Source organism: Mesocricetus auratus, unplaced genomic scaffold (assembly GCF_017639785.1).
Source record: "Mesocricetus auratus isolate SY011 unplaced genomic scaffold, BCM_Maur_2.0 Super-Scaffold_100015, whole genome shotgun sequence".
NCBI lineage: Eukaryota > Metazoa > Chordata > Mammalia > Rodentia > Cricetidae > Mesocricetus > Mesocricetus auratus.
In genome coordinates, this window is record NW_024429198.1 from 38,101,382 (window position 1) to 38,108,372 (window position 6,991).

The 6,991-nt window shown below is 35.9% G+C and overlaps 1 pseudogene; it reads right to left on the reverse strand.

The window, feature by feature from the left end:
* The window catches only part of LOC101842922, a 133,356-nt pseudogene extending 127,173 nt beyond the window's left edge, over window positions 1–6,183 (reverse strand).
* Between the last annotated feature and the right edge of the window lie 808 nt (window positions 6,184–6,991).

Here is a 6,991-nt window from a genome sequence, read left to right on the forward strand (position 1 = left end):
CTTATCACTTTTCAGTCTTCATATTTCAACACATAGGAAAAGATAAACTTGGTCCTTTGAGTTGGTCACCACAGAAGAATAACAAGCCATCAGAGTGATGTTTGGACTGTGTGCTACAGGCCATCTACTCATGTGCCAGCTCTGTTAGTGAAAACATTTTGTACTTCTAGTTATAATATAGCCATAAGATGCTTGATTTTCCCTCTAACAATAGAGTTTGCTACCATGAAGTAATTGACTTAAATGCCAAAGTAAAATAAGCAATAAAATGTTAAATTAGTTTTATTGCTGTTTCAATACCTCTGGTAATATGTTCCCATTGATATCTCAATAATCACTCCTAGATTGCATTTCTGCTTGAAGGACTAACCATTGCCCATGGATAAAAGCTCAATAGAGGAAAACACTGGATTTGTGTTCATTATTATTTAAAATTTTGTTTCCCAGTGTTCTGTTTTCTTTCTTCCCATATCACGGTCATCCTCACAAAGTGACAATATAATATTTAAGCCATTGCTCCTTGTAAATTTTAATTTGATTTCATCTACTTGCCTGACTCAGGAATAAAAATAAAATCTGATAAAATAATTAGTAGTCAAGTTTGATTAAAATCTGTATTGTGATTGTGCTGTAGCTGCCAAACCAACTCACTTTGTGAGAGCTTGACAACATGGTAATTATTCTGTGTGAAGTGTTCAAAATATCTCCAATGCTATTTTGTCAATATGTCCCCCATGGGGACTTGAAGTGCCAATAGCTTATTTCAAGCTCATAGATTGGGTTTCAGTCCATTGATCCCAGTGCTCCAGTTTTCTAATCAACATTACCTTGCTTGGATCATTTACTAGAAATAATTCAAAAGCAAAACTATGTGTGTATGTATCTTGGATCTAGTGAAGGAATGCAGCTTTCTATGTCTACTAATTAAATACTGTACTGTTTTTACAATCAGTGACTTATTGGACCTTGCATATCTGTCACCACAGTTTTTACGATTTTAGAGTTATTATTTATTTCTATTCAAAGAAATAGGCTATAGATGGATCAGTGAATAAGGGCACTTGCTACAAGCCTATGAGGGTGTGAGTTAAACTCTCCATCATTAAAATCAAAGATCAGGCTGTTCCAAAAAGAACTACAACACCTGTCCTGAGGAGTGGATAGGGCATACCACGAGTTTGCTAAATGACAGGCAATCCAAAAATATAAGCCATACAGCATCGGTGAGAGATGGTGTCTCCAGGGTATATGGTGGAATTGAGCAGAAGACAAGAATGTACATTCTTATATCATCTCTGTGTGTGTGGGTACATACGTGAATCACACATGTACGCTACATATTCAAATGAGACATACTCACAAGGTTTTGAAGGGAATGAATAATCAAATTATAAAAATACAAAATTTATCATATCTGTTGATGTAATTTTGAGAATTTAAAAAATACACTTTGCATGTAAATAATATGGTCTTATTTGGAAATTATTTTCCTTCTACCCTTTGGGGTTTCTTGATTAAATATTACAATGTTTAGCAAAGTTAACATATCCTCATGTGAGACAGAGAGTTTTAGATAACTAAGAAGGATGATCATTTTGGTCTCAATAAAAAATAACAGAATATGAATAACCACATTAAAATCCATGAAACTGATATAGGGATCAGATGAGAAAAAAGTTGTGGGGTTTCTAAAAATTTATTAAATGAGCAAACTTCCATCCAAACTAACCAAGAAAAATAAACTGAAAATAGCTGATATGCACATGACCAAGTCAGTAGTTATGTGCTCAAGACTCGTAACCATCAGAGATATAAAAAGCAAGGCCATCATACCCCCTCACACCTGTCAGCTTATTATTATCAAAAAGGCAAAAAACTGAAATTGAAAAAAAAATCAGGTAATAATGTTTTTCAACAGGCTAAAATTAGAATTTTCATGTGCTTCAGTTTCCCCACTTTTGGACTTGTATTGAAAAAAATCAAAACAATTTGTCTAACAGACACCTGAACCCCCACAGTCATTGCAGTATCATCCAGGACAGAATGCAGAAACAGCCTGAGAGTGAGGTGATGGATAAAGCCAATGCAACCTCTGAATATACAGACAGGCAGAGATGTACAGTGCAAATACTCATGCTAGGAAGAGTTCCACATACAAACACGTAAATGTCCACATGTGGGCAGGCAGATATACACATGGGAAACTTGGGCAACTGTTAGGCATCCAGATGTCTTTGATGCATCTTACTTTTGGAAGTTGCTTGTATGGAACTTCCTGTTTAATAGGGTAATATATCCTTCTTGAGACTTTGATGGGGTTAAAGACTAGATAGTTACAGTTGGAATTTCATTTGTTGTCAAATTAAGAAAACAGAAAATTACAAAACAGGTATAAAGGATATAATGAAGTTGAGATACATAAAAGCTTGTAAGGTCTATACATATAGTTTAGAATTGGTAATACAAATTAGGATGTAAAGTAAATTTGGTACAAAACTATTGACTCTCTAAAGTTAGATGTATACTAATGTGTTTAATCTGAATTTGCAAACACAAATTTACTGAATATTATAAGTGTATCTCCTTTTTTATTATTGTTCTTATTGTATATAGTTTTACTGTATTAGCATTAAAGTCTTTCCTTCTACTTAGTCAAAAACGGAAAATGCTGTGGAATATTTGTATACTGTGTAAATATGTTATTGTGATTGGCTTAATAAAGAGCTGAATAGTCAATCACTAGGCAGGAGGTAGAGGAGGGACTTCTGGGCAGATAGAGGAAATAGGAGATAAATCTATTCAGGCAAGAGAAGTGAGAAGACAGGGAGGAAGCAGCATAGGCTGTGTGTTACAGAACATAGATTAATAACTGGGTTAGCTGAAGTTATACGTGCTAGTGGGACAAGCATAGACGAAGGCTGAACTTTCATAATTAATAAAAAGTCTCCTTGTCATTTGTGAGCTGGTGGTCCACAGGAAAGTCAGATAATAAAAGTAGTTACTGTGTTCCCTCCCAGTGGCAGATGTTCTCATTATTCTCATTAGCAGTTGGAGTTGACACTAGTGGGGTCATGTAAGGCATGGATTCTTCTAGGAAGTAAAGAACAGTAAGAAACTTGTAGGTGATCACACAGACTGAGAATTCTGGCTGCCATGGGAACTTTCGGTATTAACTTACTTATATTATTTCCACAAATTACCTGGTAGTCTTTCTTGAAAGAGAAACTAAGGTTTTCCCTTTTAGCCATCTAATCAATTCACTGCACTTTTTTTTTGGCCTGCCATTGAATTCTAATTTAATTGAGATTATCTGTTTCATTACAAAAAGTAAACATCTTAAGAAAGGAAATGGAATCTTAGTGGTGCTTAGATCACACATTATCACATCACACAATACACAAATAATCTTTGTTGGATTATAATACGAAGCTATGCAGTCACAAATATGAATATGTATGTGCACACATAAATCATAAAATTTTGAAAGTGAATATCATGTCTTAAATACATATTTAAATTGATATCAGATGAATAGACTTTAAATACTTGGAGGCATATTTTTTCAACTATTAGATGTTTCATGCTGGAGAAGAACCTTTATTAAATTTAGGCATAAAATTCCCTTTATATTCACTTGATCTTGATATACATAGTGTGTTGATAATTTTATAAAATGTTTTTAGAGTGCCAATATTTGACCTTGACCCATCAAAAAAGTGATTTATAGCATTTTCACTTGTGGATTTGCATTCTAAATGTTTCAGACTTTTGAGCACCTATGAACATTTATATTAGAGATGTACATCACAGCTAATGGTGTACTCAAGTCATGCTAGTGTTGATTTCTCAGAAATAATGTTAATTTCTATTATAAAAATGAAAATAGATGAAGAAAACCAAAGGTATACATGTGAGTACTACTAAGCATCTATGCATGCATATATATTTTATTTTGCCACCTAATCTCCATAATATGATCAGAAATAATAAACCTATCAAATGATATGTAAGTACAGTTTAGAAAGACAAGCAATGCATGGAATATCCCCCCAGAAGAGATTGGACTCTGGTGGTACACTTGCTTAGGCTCAAAAGTATTAGGCCATAATCGTGTATTACAATTTGACTTTTCTTTAGAAGGCAGGCTGTTACTGAGAGAGAGCCCTTCCCACTATCTGTATAATGAGTTGCTGTGACAAGTCCTCCTTTCAATGTAGTCTGTGATGCATTTACTGGCTGTGCCATGAAAGTGGTTTTACTTTCACAGCACCAATTCTTATCAAAGTGCACATTTGTCTAGAGATCCTGCTGGGTCCCCATGATTTATGAATATGATTCTGACAGATGACTACATTGTATTTATATTTGAAAGTGAATTAGCAGTTAGAATAATTATAATGCAAGCGTAATTGTGGCTTATGTGTGTTGAATAAAATCTCCCTTTGAAATCGCTGTTTGAACCCTGCCTCGAAGTGTAGGTCTCAGCAAGGAGTCATTAGGGAGTTACAGCATATATCACTGCCTTAATTTGGTGTCACTTCTAGATGGATTTACAGACCTGTCCATTCTTTTCATCTCACAGCGTTGTCCAAAGGATGTGTTTCTGCATTGTTACCTGACTCCTGTAGAAAAGGCTGAACACTCTATGAAGGGTCAGTCTCTCTGGCATGGTGCAAGGTGTGATCCAAGGCATAATTTCAGGAAGTTGGACTTCACCTTCCATTAATCCGAGGGCCTACCAAACAGAATATATCTAGAGATACAAAATGGTGGTACTGTGAACTACAACATGACAGTTGTTTAAGTGCCTAGGCCAGTCACCCAAGTTAAACACACTAACACAACACTCACACACATTCACCCTCCATCCCCTACACACACACCCTCACACCAACAAACCCACACACACTCACACATCAACACAAAAGCACACACTCACACACACACATTCACATTCACACATATAAACTTACACTTTTTTTAGCACTTTTTTCCCTTGATTATCATGAAATAATACATTAAGGGTGTTTCAGGATCCTTTATGATAAAGGATATCATAAATATCATCCTTTATGATAATAAAGAGGAGGAATGCCAGTGATCAAAAGGAACACACACAGGGAAGTGGTTGGAAAATGCAGAAATGAGGTATTTGCGGAAGGTATAAATAAAATAAAGAGTGTATAAAAAGGTAAAAAACAAGCCCACAGTCTTCCAATGGTGGCAAATCCAGTAAGACTGGACAGTGCAACACAGGTTATAGTAAAAGAGCAAGAGGGTACCCTCAGGGATAAAGGGACTATGACAGGGACTATGACAACCAGGGAGAGGAACAGGTAGATTGCCTACATCTAAGGAAACATGAAATTTGAAAATATAGTAGTTTATACACCAATTTAAAAGATAATGTATATGTTATTGTAAATGTAATTTGAACAAAATATACTGCAAAGTTAGAAATTACTGCTTTCAGAAGCCATGAACATCTTAGTTGTGGGCACGGGATGTTTTCCTTAAGTTGGGAAGAACACAGAAGCAACTAAAACAACAGAGGTATTTTCACTGCTCTTGTTGTTTCACTATAAATAAATGACTCTGACTGAGACAGGACACAGAGAACCCAAACTCAAAGTACCCGGGAAAATCTCTCCCTGATGGCTAGCTCACATAGTGCCAGAATGCTCTATTCAGGCTATTGGAGGAGAAAAGACATCAAACATTTTACCCAACATCGGAATTTGCATGCTATAACATCGATCCTGTGTCCACTGGTACAATTATGACATAAGAGTTGTGGCAGAAACCAGCTGCTTTCTGATTGGATATGAACCATGCTCCACAAGAGAGATTTTAAAGCTGATACCATAACTTTCGCTATCACCCTTGCCTGGGGAGCCATGAAAACTCATGACCAACTCAAATGAAAACAGCATCCAAGGGAAAAAGAAGAAAGACAAGTGAAGGAAGCCTAGCAGCTGAGCTAGAAATGGCCACTCTAGGCAACTAACTACTTGGCTGTCAGGAGTCTGTCTGACCCAGATGGGATTAGCCAGACCATCTGAAGGCTTCTCTTCCCTCCTGCCAAGGTGACCAACAGGTGAACAAAGGAACTCTCACCTGTCCGGGAGACTGTAGAGAAGTTGCAGGATCAAAAACATAGATGTCCTGGGGCTCCTCTGGCATCGTTCAGAACGAGCCTAAGAACCAGTTGAGAAGAAAAAAAAATTATTTTAGAAGATGACAGTTCAGAAACATACTGTCTGAGATGGGACTGGAGCAATGGCTCAGCAGGCAACAGGTTTGGGTCCCAGCATCCACATGGCGGCTCACAACCACCTGTAACTACATTTCCAGAGATTTTGATGCCCCCTTCTGGCCTCCACCGGCTCCTGCATGTGATGTTACACATAAATACATAGGTACACACACAGATGAACTAACAAATGAATCTTTAAAAACTGGCTTAGAGTTGTTATATTTCAGGAAGTTTTCATTTCAACTGATATTTCTATGCACCTCTTTGAACATTAAAAAAATAATAAAAAAACTTGAATTTTAAAAAAGAATAAGATGATATGGAAAATATATTTTTATTCCCCCTAGTTAAAGTGTTTATACACATAATTTTGTATTTTCAATGCTTGTCAACAATATTAGAAATAATGTACTGCTTTTACATGGATTCATGAGAAAAGGGTTTTTTTTTAAGTTATCAGAATTCCACAGTAAGGGGCAGTAGAAAATTCTGGATTGTTCACAAGTCTATACTTACAACATCAAGATGATTCTTTAAAAGAAAAATAATAAAATTTAAATGCTGATTAAAAATAAAATACCTTTTAGGGATTGCATCCAAATAGCTCTGCTTCCATATCTCTGTGCCAGCATAAAAAGAGAAATCAGAACCATAATTAACTGCTTAGCATACTTTCTATGCTGCAGTTCCTGGGTTTGTAGCACTACTTTAAAATAAGAGGTAGTTCACTTTGTG